This window comes from Typopeltis vanoorti, chromosome 13, assembly GCF_054136105.1.
Source record: "Typopeltis vanoorti isolate ZY-2024b chromosome 13, IOZ_Tvanoo_1.0, whole genome shotgun sequence".
Classification (NCBI taxonomy): domain Eukaryota; kingdom Metazoa; phylum Arthropoda; class Arachnida; order Uropygi; family Thelyphonidae; genus Typopeltis; species Typopeltis vanoorti.
Window position 1 is genome coordinate 56,433,780 of NC_143561.1, and position 25,911 is coordinate 56,459,690.

The 25,911-nt window shown below is 33.3% G+C and overlaps 1 protein-coding gene across 3 annotated transcripts in view; it reads right to left on the bottom strand.

Annotated features, from left to right (window-relative positions):
* LOC150100171 (uncharacterized) overlaps window positions 1-25,911 on the bottom strand; it is a 123,310-nt gene that overhangs the window by 17,085 nt on the left and 80,314 nt on the right. The gene's annotated exons all lie outside the window — the stretch shown is intronic.

The window sequence follows — 25,911 nt, forward strand, 5'->3', positions numbered from 1 at the left end:
AAGGTGGTATTGAGCTATTAAAGCTCTGATCTATTAGAGCTATTAAAGCCTCAGTTAGAACTTCATTGGCTACAGCATTGCTATCCATTACCCTCCAAGGGTATTGGATTGAATGAATCAATCCGCTCAACGTTCCCCTTGCAGATAGACAAATGTGAAAACTTTACTTAGAAGTAATGTATACACAATTTAATTGGGTAGATAAAAAATTTTAATATTAAACTATTACTGTTTAAAAAATAAATTAGTTATTCTAATTTTTTGATTTTTATTTATATTTCCTATTATATTGTTTAGTAAATATTTTAAAAGAAATATGAAAGATTTTGCTATGAATATTCTGGAAACTGTTTGAGTTTGAGTTCAGTTTTAACTTCAGGATTAAATGCCTATGCTTAAATTAAGAAGAAAAAGGCTTAACATATTAAAAAACAACGTAAGCAATTTACAATTAATTTTCAATTTCTCTATATATGTTAGTGCATGAAAGAGTCTGCACAAAATATTTTCTTGTACCAGCTTGCTATTACTTTCATTCCACATTTAAGTTGATCTCATTGCTCATTCCAGGTATACACGCAATAGTCCCATACTTAAAGGTAGTGTAGATGAATTTAGCGTGCTCTTGGCAAGCACAAGTGTGGACATTTAAGTCTTAATCCCTTAAACCAACAACAACAGATCTATACATTACCATGTCAGCTCCAGCTAAACTTTGGAGTTTTCATTAAATTTGGAAAGTTGAAAAACGATAATGCCCTTTATTTTCTTTCTTCGGAGAACTGGCCTCATCTGTCAAGCTGCCAGAAAAGGAAATATCTAGGTGGAGAAGTATTAGGAAGTCTTAGTTTCATCGTCAGTAAGCCAAGTATTTAAACCGTGTTTTACATAGCTTGCCCATTAACCCTCGCGCCTCACCATGCGTTAGCCTTATGTTACCTGAGATTAATGAGAAGAGCAAGTCTAATGAAATTCGCATTACCCCTAGGAAAACTGAAGCAATTGGTATCGGCACGTGAGGCAAAGTGAGCCCTGCACCGTTTGGCAATAACCAACTCGTCGTTTGCCTCCTGTCTAAATGACTACACAAATCACTGTCTCCCTTCTCATCACGGAAGATCAAGAGTACGTGTGCACACTCACACACTCATAGAGAAAAGCTTAAATTGGAATTTTAAGAGATTCGTTTGGAATGGTTAAGATTCGAGTCATTAGGGACTTAGAAAGAAATCATCTGCCGGCACCGTGCGTGTTTTCTCATTATCCTCAGTTCGCTTCTGTACATTTGCTAATTGCCCAATGAAGAACCACCCATCTGAACAACTAATTAAGCCCTCACCTGTCCGTCCAAAGAAAAATGAGCAAGCGATATATATTCAGTTTGGTTAAATTAAGATAAACAACATCATCATCAACACTGCAGATATATATTTTCGGACTTATAATTAAAGAAAAGAAAAAATGGGTAGAGTCTGTGATACTGAAAGTAAATATCTGATTTTTTACAATTAATTTTAAGGATAGTATTGTATTCTTAATTATTAAAAGTATTTTTTTTTAAATAAATAAAATCTTATTTTTTACTATTTAAAAATCAAAATGATCAAGTACACCAATTTTTTTAAATAAGCATGCTATCCCTAATATGAAGTATAGTAATTTCCACTCAAAGACGTTTCCAGTTCTCTAAGCGTTATCTAAGCGTTATTTGTTTGATTTGATTACTATAAACTTTCAAATTGCTTCAAACATACATATAGAAAACTGAACTCCTTCGTCGCAAAAGAAAGTAAATATAGCATAAAATACTCTTGGAGATTGAAATGAATTGTGTACAAGTGTCAAATACTAAATTTTCATTTGATTTTTCAAATATCCATATTTAAGATAAAAATAGTTCCCGAGAATGAAAACATTTTTTTTATAATCATTCACATACAAAGCATAAAAACAGTACTGATAATATATTTACGAATTAGTACTTCTCAGTATGGACATAAAATACACTTGAATTTCTAATCAAATGAGTTTCAAAATGATTTTACACAAACGCCTATTGATATCTGTAAACTTAATGCAGCCATTAACTAGCTCTAGAATGCTTAAAAGTTGAAAGATGTAATGCCAAGTGTTTTAACAAAAGTGACTAGCATTAGAATGAGGTATTTCACTTGAACGGTTGAGATCAGAATATGCCTATAACGCACATAATTCTATTAGTATTGTTTCTGAAATTAAAATGTTTCTTACAAAATAATTATTTAAAAAAAAAAAATAGTTTATGGTAAAGATAATTGTGCACCTGAAGTGAATTTCCATTTAAAAAAACGATTTTGTCAGTGATCTTGCATTTTAAAGATATTTCGGGGGAAAAAAAGTTTAAAAAAATATATATTTGGTGATTCGTATGCAGTGTTCTGTGCTTGATGAAATGTAACTAGTGTCATCTCCCGTAGTCATTCTGTAATCACAACTATAATTAAGGTAGGAAGATGAAACTGCATTCTTCGTCATTACCCAAAAAGTCATAAAAAAAAAGAAAACATATTTAAGAAACACAAAAGCGATTTAAATTGTGTTTCATTTGATACTGAGCTTCTTTCTATATATAATAATGAACCCAAGAAATGTTCTAACGATTAAGAAAACAAAAGAATCTTACAAAATTGATGAATATTCAGTTTAACAAAGATATACACCAAATGGACTTAGTTTCAGCTATTGACGAAGGGAACTTTTGTTAAATTACACTTTTCGGTTGCTGATGACCTTAATTTTTCCGTGAAAACAATTCTACCGGAGATCTGCTATTACGTATTAGAGTAGTGTGCATATATCGTATTAGCATAACAAAGGAAATATATGAAACGTGCTGGTCTATTGTTTTCGTTATAAATATTAGTAACAGATAACTGTAGTCAGTCTTTGTAAGTACTCTAAACTTCAGGGTGGCCAAACCTCTAGGACAATGAGGTAAATGAAAACTTCATGCTAATACAGATGCGCACAAAGCCCCTCTTCTCTGTACGTGAGATCTTATTCTAAAAGCTATCTCAAGCGAGAAAAGTATAAAATAAGGAATGCTCTTTAAGAAGGCTGTTTTCGAAGTTTCCTACCCACCCCCAAGCGAAATTTGTACCTGCGTGAAAGGTGGGAATTATCTTTTCTAAAGTGTTATCTTTCAGAAAATGCATACCTGGAATTCCGTATAATAATTAAGTTTAGAGTCGGAAAGGATTACATCTTAAACTGCATCAGTGAGTGCCGTGGTTCAGCGTTCGAAAACAATAGAAGGGGAGATAATTAAAATTTCTTCTAGAAGAAGAATCATGGGTGAACAAATGAAACTCGGCGCACGACTTAGAAAGATAATTATGCTATGAATTAATTATAATCTTCCTTATGAGTCTTTGTATTATTGTGTTCAGTATATTTCAATGTATTATTATTTAACTACATTCCAAAAAAATGCTGAAATCACTAAAAATCCTCCAATGTCGGATGCAAGATAAATGGTGCAGAGGGTGAAGCTTGACAATACAATCCTTATAAGGATAAGGACTGGCTTAAAGGGGCGAAGCAAGAATGCTTTTCATCTTCCCCGTTATCTGTAGAGGACAGTGTAGGGATAAGGTGTTATTGAGCTATTAAAGCTCTGATCATGGCAGGAGGGTAACAGCAATAGCCGAGCCTCAGTTGGAACTTCATTAGCTACAGCATTGCCATCCATTACCCTCCAAGGGTATTGGATTGAATGAATCAATCAATCAATCAATCAATCAATCAATCACCGCATCTCACGGTCATTTTTCCTCCTTGACAATACAATACTCTTCTTTAATCTAATTATAGCTGATATTATTTAAAAATAAAAGGGTGTGTTTGTATAAATAAATACAAATGCATTAAATTTTTATTTTTTATCATTTAATTAAAACTTTTAAATTATAATTTTAAATGCTATACTTTTCTTTAAGATAATTTTATTTTCTCTTAAATATTAGCGATTAACAACATCACTTGCGTTTTATTAACAACCTCACAAGATCAAAAGATAATTTCCCAGCAATAATAATTATTATTACTCTGAAAATCTGCTGTAAATGGCGACTTTTATATCGATCAATAAATCAATAGATCTAAGAAAACACTTGAGTTATAATCTTAATTAACTGACGCTACTAGTCATTTTCTTTTTAAAGTGTTTCAAGTTAAGGCTATCTTCAGGAATTACTTCCTTCACCAGTTAAGACTATTTCTTGGAGCAACAGATGCCAACATTTGCTAAATTAATATTTTATACGAATCAGTACATTTATCGACTGCAAAAAAATTTCTCTAAACTCCAAAGCGAGTGGAATCGTTTGCTACTAAAGAATGTCTGTAAGGAACATTACAACGTTGTAACCTCTCTTCCCCAAAACACATGTGTAGCGGCGACTCTAATTGGTATTATGTAATCCTTCTCGAAACAGACACATACATATTTTCCGGTTGCGGCTATTCCTGATGTAGTGTTCATTAGCTGGAAGTGGGCACATTAGTCGGCAATGATACAGCTGCACTCGCCTGCTACTTCCTATTACAGTAATTGTCCACAAGACAGGGGAAACGTTATACTGATGACTGTATAAGGTGCCTATGAGAACAACATAGCTGCCAACTTTTGTACCATTAATTGCTCTAATTAAGATGTAGTAACTAATTAACTAGCAAACGGACAGTTTAGGCTGTACAAAGGATATAGCGAAGCCCAAGTATTGCATACATACACTCCCATATTAATGGCATGGTTGTGGGTTATAGACGATTACCTCAAGTATGTTGGTGTGCTGAAAATCATACCGCGGGTGAGTCTATTAGAGGGTAGATGGATGAAAGGTTGATCGAGGTAACGAAGAAATTGTTTGGCCTCAGCTTTCTCTCTATTTTGTTAGCATTCGTAGTTTAGAATTTCTATTTATTTGCAGATAATGATGTTTTATAGCTTGCGTTTTTATATCACTTTAAAAATCATAAAATATACGTAACTGCACAAAGAATGAAAATATTTACATTTACTATATTTCGATATTAACAAATTTAGAAGTCTATTTCATGAATCTTGGAAAAAATTAAGGCCAGAAATGCACGATTCGACAAAAATATTCATTACAATCGATACTTTGCATCTATACATATGCGATTTCTTATATGATAAAAATTAAAAATAAATATAAATAAATAAAATAAAGATCAATTTATATACGAAAGTTTTCAATATTGTGTATCGAAATTTCATCTGTAATTTACTGAATTTTCTTTTTCTAAAATATGAAAATTTTATTATATAATTTTTAAAAGTTTAGCTTCATTTTTATGAGATAAAAAGCTAATTCTGAAAGTGTAGGTGCCTGACACTTAAAGATATGTCTCTCAAAGGCGACATTTGTCTTGACTATCGAAAATGGAGATCAGTAGGAAGATAGAAATGTGATCGACTACAAGTTCGAAGTATCCAGATGCTTTTAGGAGACCAGAAATGTTACATGTAGCCTCTGGTAGAGAAGACTCCAGAGCTCTGAATGCGTCTCTAGAGTAGCCGGACATTGATGGCAACTTCTTCTAGACTCGTACGTAATATTAGCCTGAGTGGGATACAACTCGATACGATAAAATAACAAGTCTACAACTGAGAAGTTATGGACGAGTTGTTCTTCTGCAGCCAAAGAAGTCTTGATATTTTTCACAATATAGAAGGTTTTCTTCGATTGTAGCCTTTTTTTGTACTGCCAAACGACTGATTATTTTTTTATTCCTTTGATATCCAAACAGAGAGATTTTCTCACTTCAGACCATGTGAAATGTGTCTGAAGAAATTTCTGCTTTATTTTAGTGTTTTCTATTTTATCGCAATAATAAAAAATTAAAAAAAAACATATTTTAAAGGATTATTGTTATTGTTTACAAGATGCAACAAAGGAAATTAACTGCATAATGATAAAAATTAATTACAGTGTTTTAATGGTAATTATGCCTAAACTCTCGTAAAGTAAAATGAACATCATTACGAACGGTTGTAATATAGAAAATGCAACGATATATTTACTATAGAGCAGTAAACTGCATAACAAAAAAATAATAATAAATTAAAAATTAATTAAATTAAATAAAGAGCTGAGAGGGTGCTTATCAAATTTGAAGCAGAAGACGATGGAATTTTGATGTTTCCTCTAAATGATAAAACGTGGTTTATCTCCACTTTGTTAGCTTCAGAATATTCTGTGGAACTCTCTGGTCGATCACGTCATTTTTAATTCAAAATAACTGCATGACTATTCAAAATTTAAGAAATTCAAAATATAATTAAGAAATAGTTTCTAACATTCTCAAATGCTTTTATTTAATATGAATAACTTGAATTCCTCTTCCCCAATTTTGTACAGTTTCTCTTTCTAATTAATGGAGACCCTTTTCGAGCTGTTCATCTTCTTTACGCTTTTGTTAACTCCGGTCTAAATTAAATGTTTCTGTTAAGCAGGTCAGAGCCCTCTGACGGAAATATCAATGTGTTTTTCTATATTATAATTGTGATCTGATGATGTCCATTTTTATCGGAGAATCCGTCTGAAATGATGATCATATCAACATTTGAACACTACACTGCACATTAATATAGATTCTACACTACAAGCACTACATGGTATTTTTGTCTGTTAAATGCGTGTCTTGCTACCTATCTATGCCACCTCACTTTCACTTGAAAAAGCCCATGTAAAGATTTCGTTCTTCAAACCGAAATCAAATTCGATCATGCAGTTACTCGTATAACATATATTGCAAATGATTAAGGAGGTTCGCTTTTATTTATTAATATATTTACATTTATGTATTAGAATAAAGGAACAAGAGAGAGAGAGGCAATACTCTGTTTAAGAACAATAATAGAGAGAAGATTAGACCTTAGTCAAAATACTTACATTTGCTTCCTTGATTTAGAGAAAGCGTTTGATAAAGCAAACCAGCAAATAACAAGGATGTATACTTTCACCACTTTTATTTAATTTATATATTGAAAAGGCCATTCAGGAAACTAAAGATAAAATAAATAGTGGCATAAAGATAAATGGTGAGCAAGTCATGTGTATAAGATTTGCTGATGACATAGCCCTTGTAGTAGAAAACAGAAGAACGTTAAAAACAATGCTAGAATTACTAAATAATAACCTTGAAAAATATAAAATGAAAATCAACACAGATAAGACTAAAATCATTGTTACAGGCAAAATCCCTATCAATACAGAGCATATAGACATCAGCGGGGAACAAATAAAACAAGTGAAAAGCTTTAAATATTTAGGAAGCCTAATAACAGAAGATGGCAGAACGAGAGAAGACATAAGATCAAGAATAAACAACGCAAAAGCCCAATTCTCTAAGATGAAAAGCATTTTAACAGGAAACCTCAACCTACAATTGAAAAAAAAAAAAAAATTAGTAAAGACATTGATATGGAGCATTGCATTGTATGGATGTGAAACCTGGATTCTAGGCAGAAAAGATGTAAGAAGATTGAAGGCTTTTGAAATGTGGTGCTGGCGTCGCATAAACAAAATAAAATGGACAGAAAAAAAATCAAACCAACAAGTTCTGAGAGAGATAAACGAAACAAGAACTCTAATTAAATCGATCAAAATTAGAAGGGATAGGTGGTTTGGACATATCCTTCGACATGATGGACTTGTGAAAAGAATAACTGAAGGCAAAATAGAGGGGGAAAGAAGAAAAGGCAGACCAAGGAAAAGTTTTCTTGATCAAGTCAAAGACAGCACGGGTTTGAGGAGTTACCAGGAGGTTAAGAAGAAAGCCAATGACAGAGCGGAATGGAGGAAATTGCTGCTGAGCTACCAGTCCCAAGACTGATGATGATGATTTATGTATTAATATTTACATATTAATAATAATTTCTTTATTCTGTCTCTCATTTTACTTATTAATATGGATTTGATGAGCTTCAAATTTTCGGGTGATTTCGAATTTTGCCTAAATAAAATCTACAAACTTTTCCGAAACCCGCAAATACATGTACATGTATATAAGTACATGTAAAAGTGAATATTTAAGTGTCCATCACCTATATTTTCAGGTGAAAATGTAAAATAAACGAATAAATAAATACATAAACACAGTAAAAGTGACAATAAAATAATCAGTTTATTTAGTTACTTTACCCATTAAATCTTCCCATAAACCGCAACGATCCCCGTATTAAAACGAGTTAGGACCCAAGAACTGGTAGCATTATCCACAAAATTATTATTATTATTGCTGCTGCTGCTGCTGTTAGTATTACTGTTTGTTCTACATAGCGCCAAATAGGAACTATTTGCATTAATTAGCAGGAATTAAGCTCCATTGGTATGTCACTGAAATTGCAAAGTAAATTACCTAACATTCCTCAATTACAAAATTAACTCATTACTGTTTCGATTTCTGAACTTGTTTTTGTTGTTGATACAAATAACTGAAAGTTGCTCTCATCAATAAATTCTTAATCTGAAATCACGTAAAATTACCTTATTTCGAAATTTTATCGCTATATAAAATACATGAATTCTTTTTATAATTACATAAAGTATTAGTGCATCATCCACAATGTTATAATATATATAATATAATATATAATATAATATAATAACATTTTAGCGATTTTATTAACGATTAACATTTCTGGCTCTAAGGGTGAAGCAAAGTGCTTTTCATGTTCCCTGATATCTGGCATGGAAACCTTGAGTGGAGAAATTTGTGAGCTAATTGCTCGCCCTGGGCGGGCTTGGAGGTTAAATAAATATCAGAGGGGGGGGCGATTTTATTTTTAAATAATTAACTTGTAAACATACAGTATCTAAATCGAAAAAAGGTGTATTTAACTTATTTGCTAAACATACTTTCATAATTATAAAAAAAATTATTATTCTATATCAAACTATAGTTTTTATTACAATTACTATGTTTATATGTTGTATTTATTTATTGGTTTTGACAACATAAATAAAAGAACAAAATGAAATTTAGTCATTCAACATTGAAAAACTGCAAATGAATATCGAAGCAACAGATATGATCTCATAGCATGAAAAAAAAAAAAAAAAACTCAAAGCTCATGTAGTGTTTATGGAACACTACAAGTTTCGTTTTGAAGGGGAAAATAGAAGATCATACGCTGCATATTCTGCCTTCGTTTGCACTACTATATAAGTAGACATTTCCATATAATTACTTATGCATGCGTAAGAATCTGCTTTGCAAATAAAATATAGGCTCATAGCAAACACAGTTTACAAGTATACGGGTCTTAGACGAGATATGTGACATAAATGTGTTTCTCTTCTGCAGAACTTTGGGTCTAATCCCTAGGCTGGACATAGAAGAACCGAGCACACCTCACTAACGACATCTATTCCTCCCCTGTGGCTAATGGCATCGAAGAAGGATTGCGGGCTTAGACGGCCGACATTGCAAAAACTCCAGAATCCATCCGTAGCCCACCAATGGCGGTGCGGAAAATCTCGATCGAATGTAGAAGCGGTAGCGTTCTCGGTAGAGCTAAAGACGGAAGCTTTTCTTTGGGAAACGGCCATGGCGCCCTTGAGATGGCGGAGACAAACGGCAGGGGCACGAGTAATAGCAATGAACTCATAAAGAAGGCCGGAAGAACAATCTTGGATATGCAAATGAAGGTTTTTCTTTAACTCCACATCAAGAGTGGGTTTCCTCCTTTCTGAATAAATACAAAGAAAATAATGAATTTTAGCAAAGTATGTAAACCGTATGAAAATTAAGCAGGAAAGACTTCAAACAAATAATACAGGCGGATGAAAATATTGAAGCGGGGAGAATCTAATTTGTACCAGTTGCAACTCGCTAATACAATTAAAATACTCGGACATAACGAATTTAAAACAGTACTTTATATTTTCACTGTTAATGTTAAGCTGTGCAGACTAAAACAAATACCCAACTGGTAATTGAAGTATGTGCATATATATATATATAGTCCTTATATAAGGACTGGCTTAAAGGGGCGAAGCAAGAATGCTTTTCATCTTCCCCGTTTTCTGTAGAGGACAGTGTAGGGATAAGGTGTTATTGAGCTATTAAAGCTCTGATCATGGCAAGAGGGTAACAGCAATAGTTCCCGAATCTCAGAACTTCATTGGCTACAGCATTGCCATCCATTACCCTCCAAGGGTATTAATCACCGCATCTCACGGTCGATTCAAAGCCTCGACCGTATTATTAGTCCTTATAATAAGGACTGGCTTGAAGGGGCGAAGCAAGAATGCTTTTCATATTCTCCGTTGTCTGTAGAGGACAGTGTAAGGATAAGGTGTTATTGAGCTATTAAAGCTCTGATCATGGCAGGAGGGTAACAGCACTAGCCGAGCCTCAGTTAGAACTTCATTAGCCACAGCATTGCCATCCATTACCCTCCAAGGATATTGGATTGAATGTATCAATCCACCATACCGCCTAGAATTCTGAAACAAATCTAAATGATGTTATGATATTTATAAAATTTTTAGGTGTATGAGTGGAAATCTTATTAATATGAAGTTTTAAAGCAATTCTATTAAATAATTTCCAGTAATATGCTTGGTGTCTTTAAGCGTAAGATATTTTAATTAATCAACTGCATACAAATCTTAAATTTATTTAGATTTTTTTAATTATAAATTAAAATAATATCTAGATAAATAAGATAATTATATAGGGCTGAATTTTTTTATGTAAGTTTGCACTTTTAAGAAAAAAAAATTTGCGATTAAGATTTGGATTTTAATACATAAATCAATGTGATTTATGTATTAAATCACATAGATTTAATACATAAATTTATGTGATTTTATGAGTTTGTTCATCAGTGACGTTGTTTTTAAATCATATTTCATCCATCCCTTCCTTCATTAAAAGTAACGCGAGATACTTTTAATCAAGTGAATATAATTATATATCATATTATGTTATAAATAAAAAACAAAAACACTGTATATGCTTCATCGTCATCTTCCCCCTTCCTTGATTAATAATATAACACTTATGAAACAAGAACAGGATTTCATACATCTATGAAAGTGCAGATCACCATTTAAATTGTTTGTAAGTCAATGTTTGACTTACAAACAAATCTTTATACAACGTACTATACTGATCAAATAACTTGCTATTGTAATTGTATGTATGCTGTAATTATATAAATTATTGAATATAAAAATAAAATTGGCGTAACTTAAGATTATACGAGATGCGTTTTTGAAAGAAAAAAAAAAAACGAAGCCTAAAAATATTCATAATTTTCATAAAACGAAAATGTAATTGAAGAGCATGATTAAAAGCAAACATCTGAGTGAAACTATGTTTTAAATGAAGGAGACAGTCATTTGTTATTCTGGTTCATACTGTTTAACATAACATCTATTTAATTACTTGTTTTTAAAATACTTCTTAAATTGCGTAAATGTAATTGTTCTCAATGATAGTTAAACTTCCGCTTTAATACTGCACATTAACTTTCTTACATACATTGATATTGTGCTAAGTTACAATTTCAAATAACTATTAATCAGCACACAGTTCTTTTTCGAAAAAGGTGGAAGGCCTGCCATCTGCCGGCTTCATGCCGAAGTAATCGATAACAACATTATTGAAGATATTTAGTACATGATACTGTATATTCAAACAATACAAGAAAGAAAGCAATATTTATTATTAAATCTTTGATTATTCTTAATAATGTACTAAATTTAACATGCATTTGCATATGTAATACACATTTCAAAAGATTAATTCCTAAAGTATGTGCTGAGAGTTTCCGAAAGAAACCAAGGAAGTATTTTAGCATAGAAAATGCATGTTAATATCAGGGCTAATATCATGGCTAATATAGTATTTTAATGAATAATAAAATTACAATATATATATTTTTTATTTATTTACAATTTTACGATTACAATAAAAGGCGAAAATGGGAATGTAAGACATCTAAAATCCGTACAGATTTTGCCTTTATTATTCCCGCTTAGGATAGACACACACTAGAATATATCAGCTATTCTGACTGCAGCCTTTACTCATCTCTGATCACTCACGATACATGTACACAGAAAGATCACTTCTAACTGGAAAGGCATTTAGAATCAGGAGCGATAATGCAGTCTAGCAAAGATCCCAAAGCCCATTGAGCTTTAGGATTCCTTGGTATTACAGACAAACCAACCTTATCGTGAAAGATAAACCGGAAAACAGCTTAGCGAAGGGACACTGTAATTTACATGCTAATAGACGCTTACGTGTCGAAAGATGAACGATAACAACGAGAATAGGGTTCACTAATGAAAACAGAAGCAACCTAAGCGGTAGATGATGAACGACAGGAGCACGTGTCACGACTATAAACGTTCAGATTAGATTTACAACGTAAAGGCAGCAGAGGGCACACAACTTGCAAAAGCTCAGTTTCCTCAACCGTTATATAATCTGTATACTAAAAGGCTGAATTTCAATTAGCATTTAAGCTTTCATTAAAAAAAGCTAACGATTATAATTCTTCTGTAATATACAGTAAATAAGAATCTCTATTTTTTTGTGTGCAAATCAATTCTGAATTTCTGTAAACGCAAATCTTTGTTTGCGTCTGTATTATTTGCAAACGACCAATAGTAAATCTGTAAGAAGCGCCAAACGATCCGATACTAAAAAAAAAAGCAAAATTAAAAACGTAAACAAACAGTCGGCCATTATTATTACGTATTAGATGCATTTGAGAAAACCCGATATAATGAAAAACGGCAGTAATTTGAAAATTTGTTTACGTAAACACTAACCTGTTTAGTTCGTGATTTGCTGACTTCTTTTTAATTTTCAATGTTAACCAGCGATGATACTAATTCAATTATTGGCGTCTTCGTTACGAAAGCAATGACATTACTACAATGTCTTCGTAGTTTAATACTGCTGTAAGAAGGTAGCAGAATGGGCAGAAAATTCTGGAAAAACTGAAAACGCGATGCAGCTGTGATTGGCTAAGTAATGAACAAAAAAGGAAATAAGTTATGCCCAGTTACAAATCTTTTTCGTTGACTTACACTAAACAGATTATAATCTGTAGTTTCCGTTTTCGTTATTCTTAACAGCTATTATTTTTTTTTCTCCGTGTGTGCAAAGCAGGTTCTAAGAAAAGATGCATTGGACACGTATTATTCTGTCGACAGAACCCCTCCGTAGCATGTAACCAATGATGATCAAGGGGCAAGTCTTGTAGGCAGGACTTCTCGGTCATACTAAGCAGCCTATTGATTTGTGCGCTGTAGATACGCTGAGCACGTTGTTTATGGTGGCAGCCATGATGGAATAATGGCGGATAGTCGCTAGTAAATACACTGCTCCCGATGAAAAAGGGATCCTGCCTTTCAAAATAAAATATTTCTTTTTTCTTTTTCATTTTTAGCTTACTATAAATTAAAAAAATTGCTTATATTTTTCTGTAGCCATTTTTCAAGCGAAGAATTTTTCTCAACTCAAACTATACAATAAATATTAAGAAAAGTACATTAAAAAAATCTTACCTCAAAAATTTCCCGTTATCTAGAATTAAATTATTTTTAATGATTTTATAATTAAGTATTCTATTTAATGACATCAAACGCATATTTGTTATTTATTTATTTGATCTACAATTTTAATATTAAATAAAGTATATTCACAAGTATTCTTTCGAAGACATTCTTAAGTTTTCTGTTCATCTGAATGTAAAGTATCAATTTCTTATTAATAAATTATAGTGAATCATTTTCTTGTTGCATACACATACGTGTTATTTATTTTTCTCTTCCATCAAGAATATTCATTTAAAATAATACAGATACTTATCTAGTATTTAATATTGTTTTAAATTTTACCAATAAAAAAAAAATCTTCATTGTTGGAATGAGCAAAACATTTTTCATCAAAAGAGATGAACGTGAAACTTATTTTTAAATAATAATGAAGTAAATAGTAAATGACATATGAGGATATTTCTGTAACAGATAATTAATGATATAATTAGAAAATTAGACAATTATGCCAATTTTAATTACGTCTTTCTCACTAATATGATTATTTATTTATTTATATTCTGTATTCTGAAATGATGTTTTTTTTTTTTTTTTTTTTTTTAAGTTAGTAGTTTGCTCTTCGCTCGATAGATGGTGGAGTAATCGCATTCCTTGGCGGAGTTTTCCGGTTGGTGAATTACTACGTGCACCGATTTTAATCATACGAGTATCGTGTACTACTTTCAAGAGTGCGTGAGACATAGGGTGAGTATATACAGGTTGCGCGTTTATAATACATATAATAACGAACACTTCTTTTATTCGTATAGTTCCCGAATTAGATTTTTTTTGGGGGGGGGGAGGAGAAAACTTTCGTTCAAGGAAAAACCCATTAAAGTCAATAAAAAACACGAATATCTGTTTGAAGTTCATGAATTATTCATATTAATCGCGTTTTATAAGAGAAAACATTAGATGCATGAGAAAGTCATCTCGGTATCAGTTAAGAGACCAGGGATTTTTATGTGTTTTTAAATTTTTAAAGAAATGATGGTAATAAAATATTGAAAAACAAGTGTATATATAAATGTTTCCTTCTTTTTTTTTTTCTGTTTGAAATTAATAACTTCATCAGTAATAAATCATTATCATCTTGATTAGTATTTCACAAATACATAGAAGCATTTCATTTTCAATACTCTTAATACCAAGAGTTCTTATAAGAACTGGGCGATGGACTGAGTCCTTGACTCTTTATCCCGTCATCTGAATGAAGTAAATCTGTGTAGATGGGTGTTATTGAGCTAAAAAGCTCTAGTCATGGCTTGGTATCGGCAATAGCCGAGCCTCAGTTAAAACTTTCATTGGCTACAGCATTGCCATTCGTTACCCTGGAAGTCCTAAAAAGGATTTATCAACTACCTATTCTTTCTTGTAATACCAAAAGATTTAAAAAAAAAGGTTATTTAAAAATTGTTCATTTAGATTTATTTATGGTGTATCAATAAATTTTAAATAAATAAATAAATAAATATATATATATATATATAATATACTAAATTATTATTTATTGATATTTAGCATATTTATTTATTTATTCATGATATATTCAGTCAATTTTGCAGTATTTTTTAATTATAATGTTATAAATATTAATTTACAACTATTTGCCTTAAATTGTATGAAGAGGAATATGCATAATATCAAATATGCAAAATTCTGACAACAAAGTCAAATAATGTTTTTATAAAATACATTAACATTAAATTGAATATAACAAAAAAAAAGTATTTTGTGTGCTGTACTGAAATACTAGATGCGTGTTATTCTTAAAAGAACTGGGAGATGGACTGAGTCCTTGACTCTTCATCCCGTCATCTGAATGAAGAGGATCTGTGTGAATGGAGTGTTATTGAGCTAAAAGCTCTAGTCATGGCTGGGTAACGGCAATAGCCGAGCCTCAGTTAAAACTTCATTGGCTACAGCATTGCCATTTGTTACCCTGGAAGTCCTAAAAGGGACTCACAAACCTTAGATGTGTTTCATTTTTAGTTTTTGAGTTAGATAAAACCGTTGATTAAAAAAAAAAGGTTTATTTCAAAAAATGGAAAATAAACTTTATCTTTTTTTCTTAACAATTAAAATATTACAGAAATATGAATTGTTTTGTTTTAACAGTTTGACTCCCAGAATGAATTACAATCAGCAGTAATCAACAAATTTTATCAACTATCAACATTACTGACATAAGGGGTGAAGCAAACGCTTTTCATATTCCCGACTATCTTGGGAGAAACTGTGAGTGGAGAAAGTTTATGAGCTAATTGCTCGCCCTGAGTGGACTAGGAGATTAGTCATCAGTGTTGAAGTTTAGGATGGCCTTAGGTCTTTTTATGTTTGAAATAATCCATTGCGTCATAATCTGCAGCCAGTTGGATCAAGACCAACAAATTCTTGTAACTTTATCACTTATTATATTTAATGTCATTAATAATAAAAATGGTGTTTTATATATTTTAAAAATATTTAATTTTTTTAATGGAAACAAGTTTAAAACGAATCAAAAATTCCAAAATTTTAATATTTTAAGTAATATTTATAATCTTAATAGTTGTTATGAAACATTTAGCCGAGTGTTTTTCAACTTAGAGAGTTGAAACCTATAGAAGGGTTTACCAGATGAACTAACCTTTGCCCAATGACGATATGTCCGAAAGGTTTACAGCTTTTCGTGAGTGGAAGTCACATAAAAACGTCTGTGTATCTATATATATATATATATATATATATATATTTAATTATTAAAAGTTTTAAATAAATGCTATTAGCAAAAACGTGTAGTCAGCTATATTAATAACAAAATACGTATTAAAAAGACACAAGAAGTTAAAGAAGCAGTCCTAGAAAAGAAAATGCATACCAAAATTTCCTAGCAAATAAGTCGGCAGATGTTCTAAAAGAATCGAGAGAAAAATGTAAGAGAGCTGAATTGTGCGTAAACGTAAGTAAAACTTTGGAGAGTTTTCCAATGATTTTTTGGAGAGAGCATAGAAGGCAAATTTCTGGAAGGTGACAAAATGTTCTGGCCGCTATTGAAGGAGCTTAGAAACGGAGGAAAGAGTACTGTAAAAGTAATCAAAGATGATAAAGATGATATGAAAAGTGAAAATAAGGATATCCTAGGTGTCTGGAGTAATTACTTTGAAAGACTGTTAAGTAAAACACAAGATGTAGTAGAAAATAGACAGAACCGTAGTAGAAAATTTCAAGAGGAATGTAAACTGGAGTATATATATATCAATACTTGAGAAGAAAACGCCATCAAAACTGTGAAAAGGCAGCTGGAGTAGATGATATTCGACCAGAGATGCTTAAGTATGGAGGTATGAAAGTCTTACAGTGGCTACACTGCATAATTCAAAGGGCTTGGACAGAAGGTCGAATTCCCAATGTTTGGAGGAGAACTCTCATAAGTACTCGTCTATAAAAAGGGGATAAGCTGAATGTGAGAATTACGGAGGTATTTCTCGACTGAGTGTTCCTGGTAAGATTTATGCCAGTATACTTGAGAAAAACAGTCGAGAAGGGTTGTGGAAGAGAAATTTGGAGAACAAGCTGGGTTCAAACCAAATACAGGTGTTGTCAAGATCAGATTTTCACCTTAAGAGCAGTTGAGAAATCGTGAGAATATGACAAGGATCTGTACTTAAGTTTTGTAGACCTGGAAAAGGCATATGACAGGACGCCCAGAGAAAATCTTTTCAAAACGCTTCAAGTATATGGGATAAATGGAACATTATATTGAGCAATACATAGTCTATATTTAAGTTGTCAGTCAGTTAGAATTCAAGTTAATACAGGAAGATGATTTGATGTAAAATGATCAGGTGTAAGACAAGGATGCATGATCTCCACTCTTATTTATCATCTGTATGGATCACATTATGGAAGAAAGTGGCACCAAGCCTGACATTAGAATTGGAGATGTCAAAGCTATTTGCTTTATGCGGATGATGTACTCCTAAACACATCGATTGCAAGTCTTCAAGATTCTGTAACTAAATTGAATAATAACTATAACAAATTTGGCATGGAAATCATCAATAAAAAGACAAAGGCGATGAAAATAGGAAGGAATATAGGAAATTTCATCTGCATTCTCAATGGAGAACCTATAAAATATTTCATCCAATTAGGCACGGTTTTTAGTGAAATGGTAAATTTAGAAACAGACAACAGAATAAGCAAAGAGTATGGTAAGAAGTCAACTGAATTAATACCAAGAGAGTTCAATAAAAGTTTATTTAATACGTTTTCATTTTGATTCATTTATAGTATATCTATAAATTTAAAATATATAGAATATATAAAATGATTATTTATTTAACACATATTTATTTATTTATTTATGATATATTTATAGTCGATTTTGTAGTATTTTTTCTGAATTTATAAGGAATAAGAGAGAAACTAACCAAAGCACCAAACTTGCACTATACAAGATACAAACTAGTTTTAAGTTATGGATCTGAGAGTTGGGTTAGAAATAAAGCACTTGATCAAAGACTAGACCACAGATATGAGGGTTCTGAGAAAAGTTAGGGAAGTGAACGGATGGTACGAATATCGGAATCGTATTAAAAATGAACACATTAGGAAGGAACTTGACATTGTTTACCTTCAAGAATGTGTAAGCAGAGCTAATCTCAGGTGGCTTGCCCACTTAAATAGAATGAGAGAGAGAGGAAATAAACAGCTGTTTGATGTCAAGATGGCAGGAAAGAGACCAAGTTGTAGGTGGATTGACTCAGTCAGAAGTGCCTTAGAAGAACAAAATGTTAGATACAACAATACTGGAGTGCTCACAAGTAATAAATAGATTTGGAGGAAAATTGTTGACAAGAAATTATTAATAATGTAAACAGTCATGTAGTTCTGTCATAGTAGCCTTAACAGTTCTTGATGGTGCATATTAGAAAATGGACGATGATGGTGACGAGATATTAAAAACGTAATATATATTTGTATATTTGTTAATTAACTCTCTTAATCTCAGTTCTTACCCCCCCCCCCCAAAAAAAAAAAAAACTGTCCATCATCCCTTCTAAATCTGAAGTGTTCATCACTCCACAAACATTAATTATTATGAATAATTAATGTTTGTGCCATAAACACCATAAAATCTGGTGCTTTCATGGTATTCAGCTTGAATAAAATTATCGCATAGAATGTGGAAAACAATATAAAAATGTCCAGATCAAAAAAAAAAAAAAAGAAAAGATAGATTTATAATCACCTGTATACACTCTTTTGTAAAAAGTATACGAACTCTTTTTTCAATAATTCCTGCTGCAGAAAAAGCTTTGAACAAGGGATTTGTGCTAAATGACTGTTCCAAAGATTTCTTTGCACAGTCCCTTATCGGCCTTTGTTGGTCGAGTGGATACTGTCTGCTCTCCCACCAACAAGTCGTGAGTTCGAATATCCCACGATTGTAGGCATTTCAGAAAACGTCAAGTAATAGACAGTTCTCATCGCTTAGTACGAGTGTCTTAAAAATCACTTGAAATACGAAGTGATTTAGAATGAATTAACATTTGCAAAGTGGTCGGACTGATAGTGTCTTGGTTGAAGTAGCATCCTTACATTTCCATTGGATAATAACTCTGCCTGCAGTTGACTTTGGATGATGCGTTCGTTTGCCGATATCATGAGTGGATAGGCAATTAGTGTATGCATGCACTTCAAAATCCGTAATTTCTTCATGCCATTCGTAGTATAAAGATGTGCAGCTGACCTATGAATATCCGTGTCTGCATCATATAGCAATACACGATACTGATGCATATCCATAATTGTTATACTGGGGGAAATGTCTTACATTTCAACACAGTGCATATGAAGTTAAATTAACCAAGTTGTTTAAACCTTTGTTGTTGTTATTGTTGTCTTGTCCTTTGAAGAGTCTTAGATGTTTCCATGTGCTCATGATGATTTTGTTTGTATAGAGCTGTTGTTCAGGATTAGGATCTGTTTCTTGCAAGGCTGCTGTAATTGCTGGACAGGTAAAGATGTGAGTGGTGTCAGTGTATTGGGGAAGTTGTTGCAGTTTCTATATGTTCTCGTACCATCTGTATTGATCTTCATTCCTCTATAATGTCCTGTTCGGAGTTTTGCTATCGTGGTGAAGGTCTTTCTGTCAACATTGATTTCGGGAATTTGGTGGTGTATCCCTGATTTTAGTGATATTAGTTTAGATTTTGCTAGAATTTTGCTTCTATAGAACGGATATAAGACAAACACAAATGATTGTAAATAAACCATACGACGTTTGTTAATTCTGAACAAGTCTTCAGCACTACTGGAAGACTTGTTCAGAATGAACAACTTGATACCTTTTTTTGGTATCAAGCTGTTCAGAATGCTTCTGTCTTTGATGCGAAAGATCACAGGAGATCAGCCTTGTCTCAGTGATATTATTATTACATAACACCTCAAGGGAGTCCAATGACTCATCGAGGGAGGATACTAATTCTACAACTCCCCATCTCCACCGACCGCAACTACCTTCATCATCAACACCAACGACATCTACTGCCGACTACCACCACTAGTATTTTCACAATCACAAACATCGATCCATATATATATCCATAGGCTATGAACCCATTGTATTAGGCCTGTTTTGCTGACTTAACGGTCTGCTTCTCTGAAACCCGGTTTTCAGCCATATATATATCGCGTGAATTCTATCCATGAACAGTTGGAAAGCTATCGTACCTTGCATGGATGACTCCAGTAAGTAGGCTGGTGGTCTAACATTGGACAATGACATTCATATCCTAGCTAAAGACGTTCACAAACATCCATGCGTGGAGTCGCATTCAAACATGCAGCCTATTGGTAACAGAGTGGAACCACCATCCACTCCACCAACCAGGCTATCAAATAGGACAATGGGGATTATCTGGTATTTGACAATGCAAAATAAACAATTTGCATTGTCACTGCTAACAGCAAACCACACCAGTACTTCCAGCTAAGCCAATGGAAATAAAGAGAACTTCGTTTAGAATGTATTACTGAGCTACTTCATTCATTCGTTCGTTCTTTATTCTTCTTTTTTTATGTTGTTCTTTGGAATGAAGGCCGAAGAACTAAGGCTATGAAACCATTGTATTAGGCCTGTTTTGCTGGCTTAAAGTCTGCTTCTCTGAAACTCGGTTTTCAGTCCCCCCCCACTGTATGATATTGGCAACCCAGGTATTATGTTCACTTGAAAAGGCATCATACTTTACGTCAAACCGGATTCGAAACCAGGTCTTTCCATCCAAATGAAATTGTCGACTAAGCTAAGACATTCGTATTGAACCGTCTCTTTAAACAGCATTGAACAATTAGATTAAAATCATTAAAATCAAATTAAATCAAATTAAAAACATTAAAATCATCCCTCTTCACAATTATTAGATTGTGAAGAGGGATGTCTCTTTGCGTATTGTTTCTAGTCTTTAAATACTATAAAAGTATAATTTGGTAGGGTAGCTTGATGATTGCTTAAGAATCGAAACTGAGTAACTGGAGATACATCTCTCGACAACCCGTAAGGAATGTGGAGAACCAAACGAGGCTTCTGTCCAATGTCCAATCCTCACCTTCGTTGTGGTGGTGGCGATGTCTACTCTGTTTGTAGATATCCACCTGAATTCCGAAAGAACGAACGAGGATGGACTGGCAATTTAGGACTTAGCAGGTCAAATTGTAATCTGTATTGGCGTAAACCACCCACAGCTATAATGATAAAACCTATACCTATCATGCTAGCCGGGCGTCGCTGGTTATTTTTATCAATAAATCAGGAAGAACAATATAAATCAGTGATTGGAGTAATCATCAACACATAAGCGTCTTGAGGAAAGTAAATGGAGCTAGAAGAATGGGAAATTGGATAATGATACTTATTTATGCTGTAGAGTCATAGAAGGTTCTCACTAAGGATGAAATAGAGGAATTAACTCATTAAAGGAGGGGAGGGGAGTTGACCTAATGAAAAGGAAAACGCTGATTCTTTTTGGAGATCCATGATGAGGCAGGAAACGCATGGACAGGAAAAAACAGCAGAGTAGGAAATGAATACCACATATACATGTTTCTGAGAAAGGAGCAAATGACAAATATCTTCTAGATTTCTATTTAGTTTCTAGTCATTACTAACAGCGTGTTCCAACATGGGGGTATGCATACATTCACACAGAGAGAGCACATAAGAAACAAGAAAAGTGTTATTGATTATGGTCGATGGTAATATCGTCACATATGTTCTGGGATTCAGACCAACTCTTGCCTCGTATCTTCTGCCTAAATTCTACTATCCAAATCATTCTTTGTGAAACTCAGTTCCTCCTTATTTCTTAAATAAAACAAAAAGTTATTCCTATCTTATTTACACGTACATCTGTGGACAAGAGGGAATTTCTTTTCTTGGAATAACTTCGACCTCCAGTCTTTCTTGGCATCAATATATTTCGAATCTCTCCTAGTCATCTAAGAAATTAGGTTTTTCTCTTTCGATAAAAGAGTTAATTCTATAGAAATTGCAAATCCATCTAACTTCTCGAATACTGTTCTCGAATTTTTGGTGTTGGTCCTAAGGATTCGTCAAAAATGCGTGACTCAGCACAGAAGATAACAGTTAGGTTGATTAATGATTAATTCGCTCTCTTTCACGCAGACGTTCATTTTCTGTTGTTTGCAAGTCTGCTTTTGACCTATTCGGCAGATTATTCAAAATAGGAAGTGAACACATTTAGTTTTGAGCAGGATGAATACCATTCTCAAAAGAACGATCATAGAAAATATTTTAAAAAGAATCAAGTCAGGCAACTTTATTCAGGATTTATTCAAACATTATTGCAGATAAAAGAGAAAGAATCTGAAGCAAAAACGAAAGCTTAGAGAGCTAGTGGAAAATTTTGAAGAAAACATTGCCTCATATACTCCAAGTGTGTGTGTGGGAGTATATGAGGCAATGGTTTTGTCTAAGAATATAGAAATCCCATCGAAAGAGTTCCTGGCAAGTAAGTTAAGTTAGCTGTTCTCTGAGATTACAGCCGAAGCAGCTAAGTATGAAGTCACAGTATTGTGTCTAATAATTACATTCTTCTTCTTCTTCTCTGGCTGATTTTATCTTTGTTTTTCGGCATGAGAAACACACAAGTTTCTGTGAAAAAAGAACTACTACCTTCGTATGAGACCGCCTAATTCACTTCCAATTGAAAGAGTTGTCCTAGTAATTATTCGAACCCAGGTCTTTCCTTATTCGATGCTGACCGGCGTTCGGAGAATCCAAGTAAGCCACCACTTTGAGAATGTAGACAGGGAAAAAAAAAAAAAAAAATGTAAGAAAGCAAAATTTGCTTGGAAGTGGAAGAAACATATTATGAATGTTTGGAATAATTTCAAAAATTATTTAGAAAAAAAAAAAACTGCCGGAAATGTGGAAACGCAGCTGGAGTGGATACTACCCTCCTTATATAACCAGAAATGCTCAATAGGGAAGGTATATTAAAGTGTTGCATACACTCGTTACACTGCATAATTCGGAAGTCTTCGTCAGAGGTTTTATTTCCTGTTAATCGAAGTTGAGAATCACACCATAAATATGGGAAATAATGAGTGAATATGAATGTGATAACCACAATGGAATTTCCTGTTGAGATTTATGCAAACCTACTGGAAAATTCGAGTACACACGCACACGCACACGCACGCACACACACACACACACACACGCACGCACGCACACACACACACACACACACACACACACACACACACACACACACACACACACACACACACACACACACACACACACACACACACACATTCATGAATATGTTAGCAGAATTAATTTAAGATGATATAGTCACTTAAAGAAAAAGAAAGAAAGAGGTTAACAAAACACGCGTTCGATGCTATGATCGCAGGAAAAGACCCAGAGCAAGACAAGATCTAGAGTAGATTGATGTAGATCTCGGAGGGCTGACGCAGTTCTACCACCTTGGAAAATCGAATGTAAGACTTGACAGTAACTGGGGAGAGAGAGAGAGATGACAAACAACGGGTTAATGTGACGCAAAAGCGTCGGTAGATATCTAGTAATAATGGAAAGTGAATTACATAGTATCCTGTGCATGTTCATTCTGTCACTGCAAATAATGGGTCTGAGAAAGATATTGTATCGCTTGATATTTTTTCCTTCTAGTGATAGCCATATACTGTATACTTATACTGTACTGCAGACATTCAATAGAAATCTGCATTCTTCAATACCGGTATTGAACTCGAGATAAAATAAGTAACACTTATATTTTATATTTGAAATAGTGTATAATTTAAAAATCTAATATTTATTTAATATTTTGTTTTTGAATTACTACCATTTTTATAAAAATTGTGATAATCTATTCATATATTTTATTAAATAATTAATGTAAATAGTTTATAAATATTATATTTGTTAATAAGAAAAACTAATATGAAAAATCGTGCTTGCTATAAGACCTTAAGTCTGTCCCATCTACATGGGTTTTAGTACCTTGCAAGAAGCAACTGAGACTTTGAAACTGATAATTGCGTGTGTTCTACTGCAAGATAGTTTTAAGCAGAAAAATTCAAATTTCTGAACTCATAAAGTTACTTTAATCCATTTGAAGATATTAGAATCCATTCAGGATTCTAACGTGTGTATGTTCAAAAATACGTGTATTTCCGTAGATTCTATTACAGGACCTTCCTCTCGTGAGAGAGTTTCTTTATTATTATTATTATTATTATTATTATTATTATTATTATTATTATTATTATTATTATTATTATTATTATTTTCTTATTACAATCTCAGCGACAGATAAATTATCTAAAAGTATCAAATATTCAGCTTATCTGAAATGCGATTTAAAAAACATCACCTGCAGGTTTTTCATTATTGTTTGTATTTTGACTTAATACGGATTAAATGTAGTTTCTCATATAAAGATATAATATATTGCTTAGTAATAATAATAATAATAATAGTAATTTTCTACTCTTTGAAATATGCATAGTTTATTCAAAAGATACTAATACACCATCTTCTTTTGCTTATAAAGATAATATTAATAATAATGCTAATGTCAGTTTCAGTAAGTCAATGAGAATCAATCGACCGTGAGATGCGGTCCTTGATTTCATATGAGATGCCTATATAGGGTAACGGATGGCAATGCTGAACCAATGAAGTTTAACTGAGGTTCGGCTGTTGCTGTTATCCTGGGTAAATGAGTTCGCTCTCTTAGGTTTTGCCCTGAGGGAGCACTTTGAGTCTCCGGGGAAAGTGTTCTCCGGCACGGCCCGCTGAGGGGTACTTTCCGGTGAATTATTTTCCTCGGAATGTGAGCGGTTCTGCTCGGTAATCGAGTTTCACTGAGTAGAACCAACGCTGAGATTTGGACGGTCTTTCGCCCACGAATGAGTGGCCTAGAGATCGTCCGATATATATATATATTTTTGAGATATCACCTTTACTTACACATACGGTGATTGATTTTATATGAGATGCCCACATATAGGGTAACGGATGGCAATGCTGAACCAATGAAGTTTAACTGAGGTTCGGCTGTTGCTGTTATCCTGGGTAAATGAGTTCGCTCTCTTAGGTTTTGCCCTAAGGGAGCACTTTGAGTTACCGGGGGAAGTGTTCTCCGGCACGGCCCGCTGAGGGGTACGTGCCGGAGAATTATTTTCTTCGGAATGAGCGGTTCTGCTCGGTACTCGAGGTTCACTGAGTAGAACCAACGCTGAGATTTGGACGGTCTTTCGCCCACGAATGAGTGGCCTAGAGATCGTCCGATATTTTTGAGATATCACCTTTACTTACACATACGGTGATTGATTCATTCATTACCCTTGGAAGGTAATGGATGGCAATGCTGTAGCCAATGAAGTTCTAACTGAGGCTCGGCTATTGCTGTTACCCTCCTGCCATGATCAGAGCTTTAATAGCTGAATAACACCTTATCCATACACTGTCCTCTACAGATAACGAGGAAGATGAAAAGCATTCTTGCTTTGCCCCTTTAAGCCAGTCCTTATAAGGATAAGGTTTCAGTAAGTAGGCGGGTGGAGTGGAGTTAATCAATCGTGAGATGTGGTGATTAAGATTAATTAATACCCTTGGAAGGTAATGGATGGTAATGCTGTAGCCAATGAAGTTCTAACTGAGGCTTGGCTATTGCTGTTACCCTCCTGCCATGATCAGAGCTTTAATTTAATAGCTCAATAATACCTTATCCCT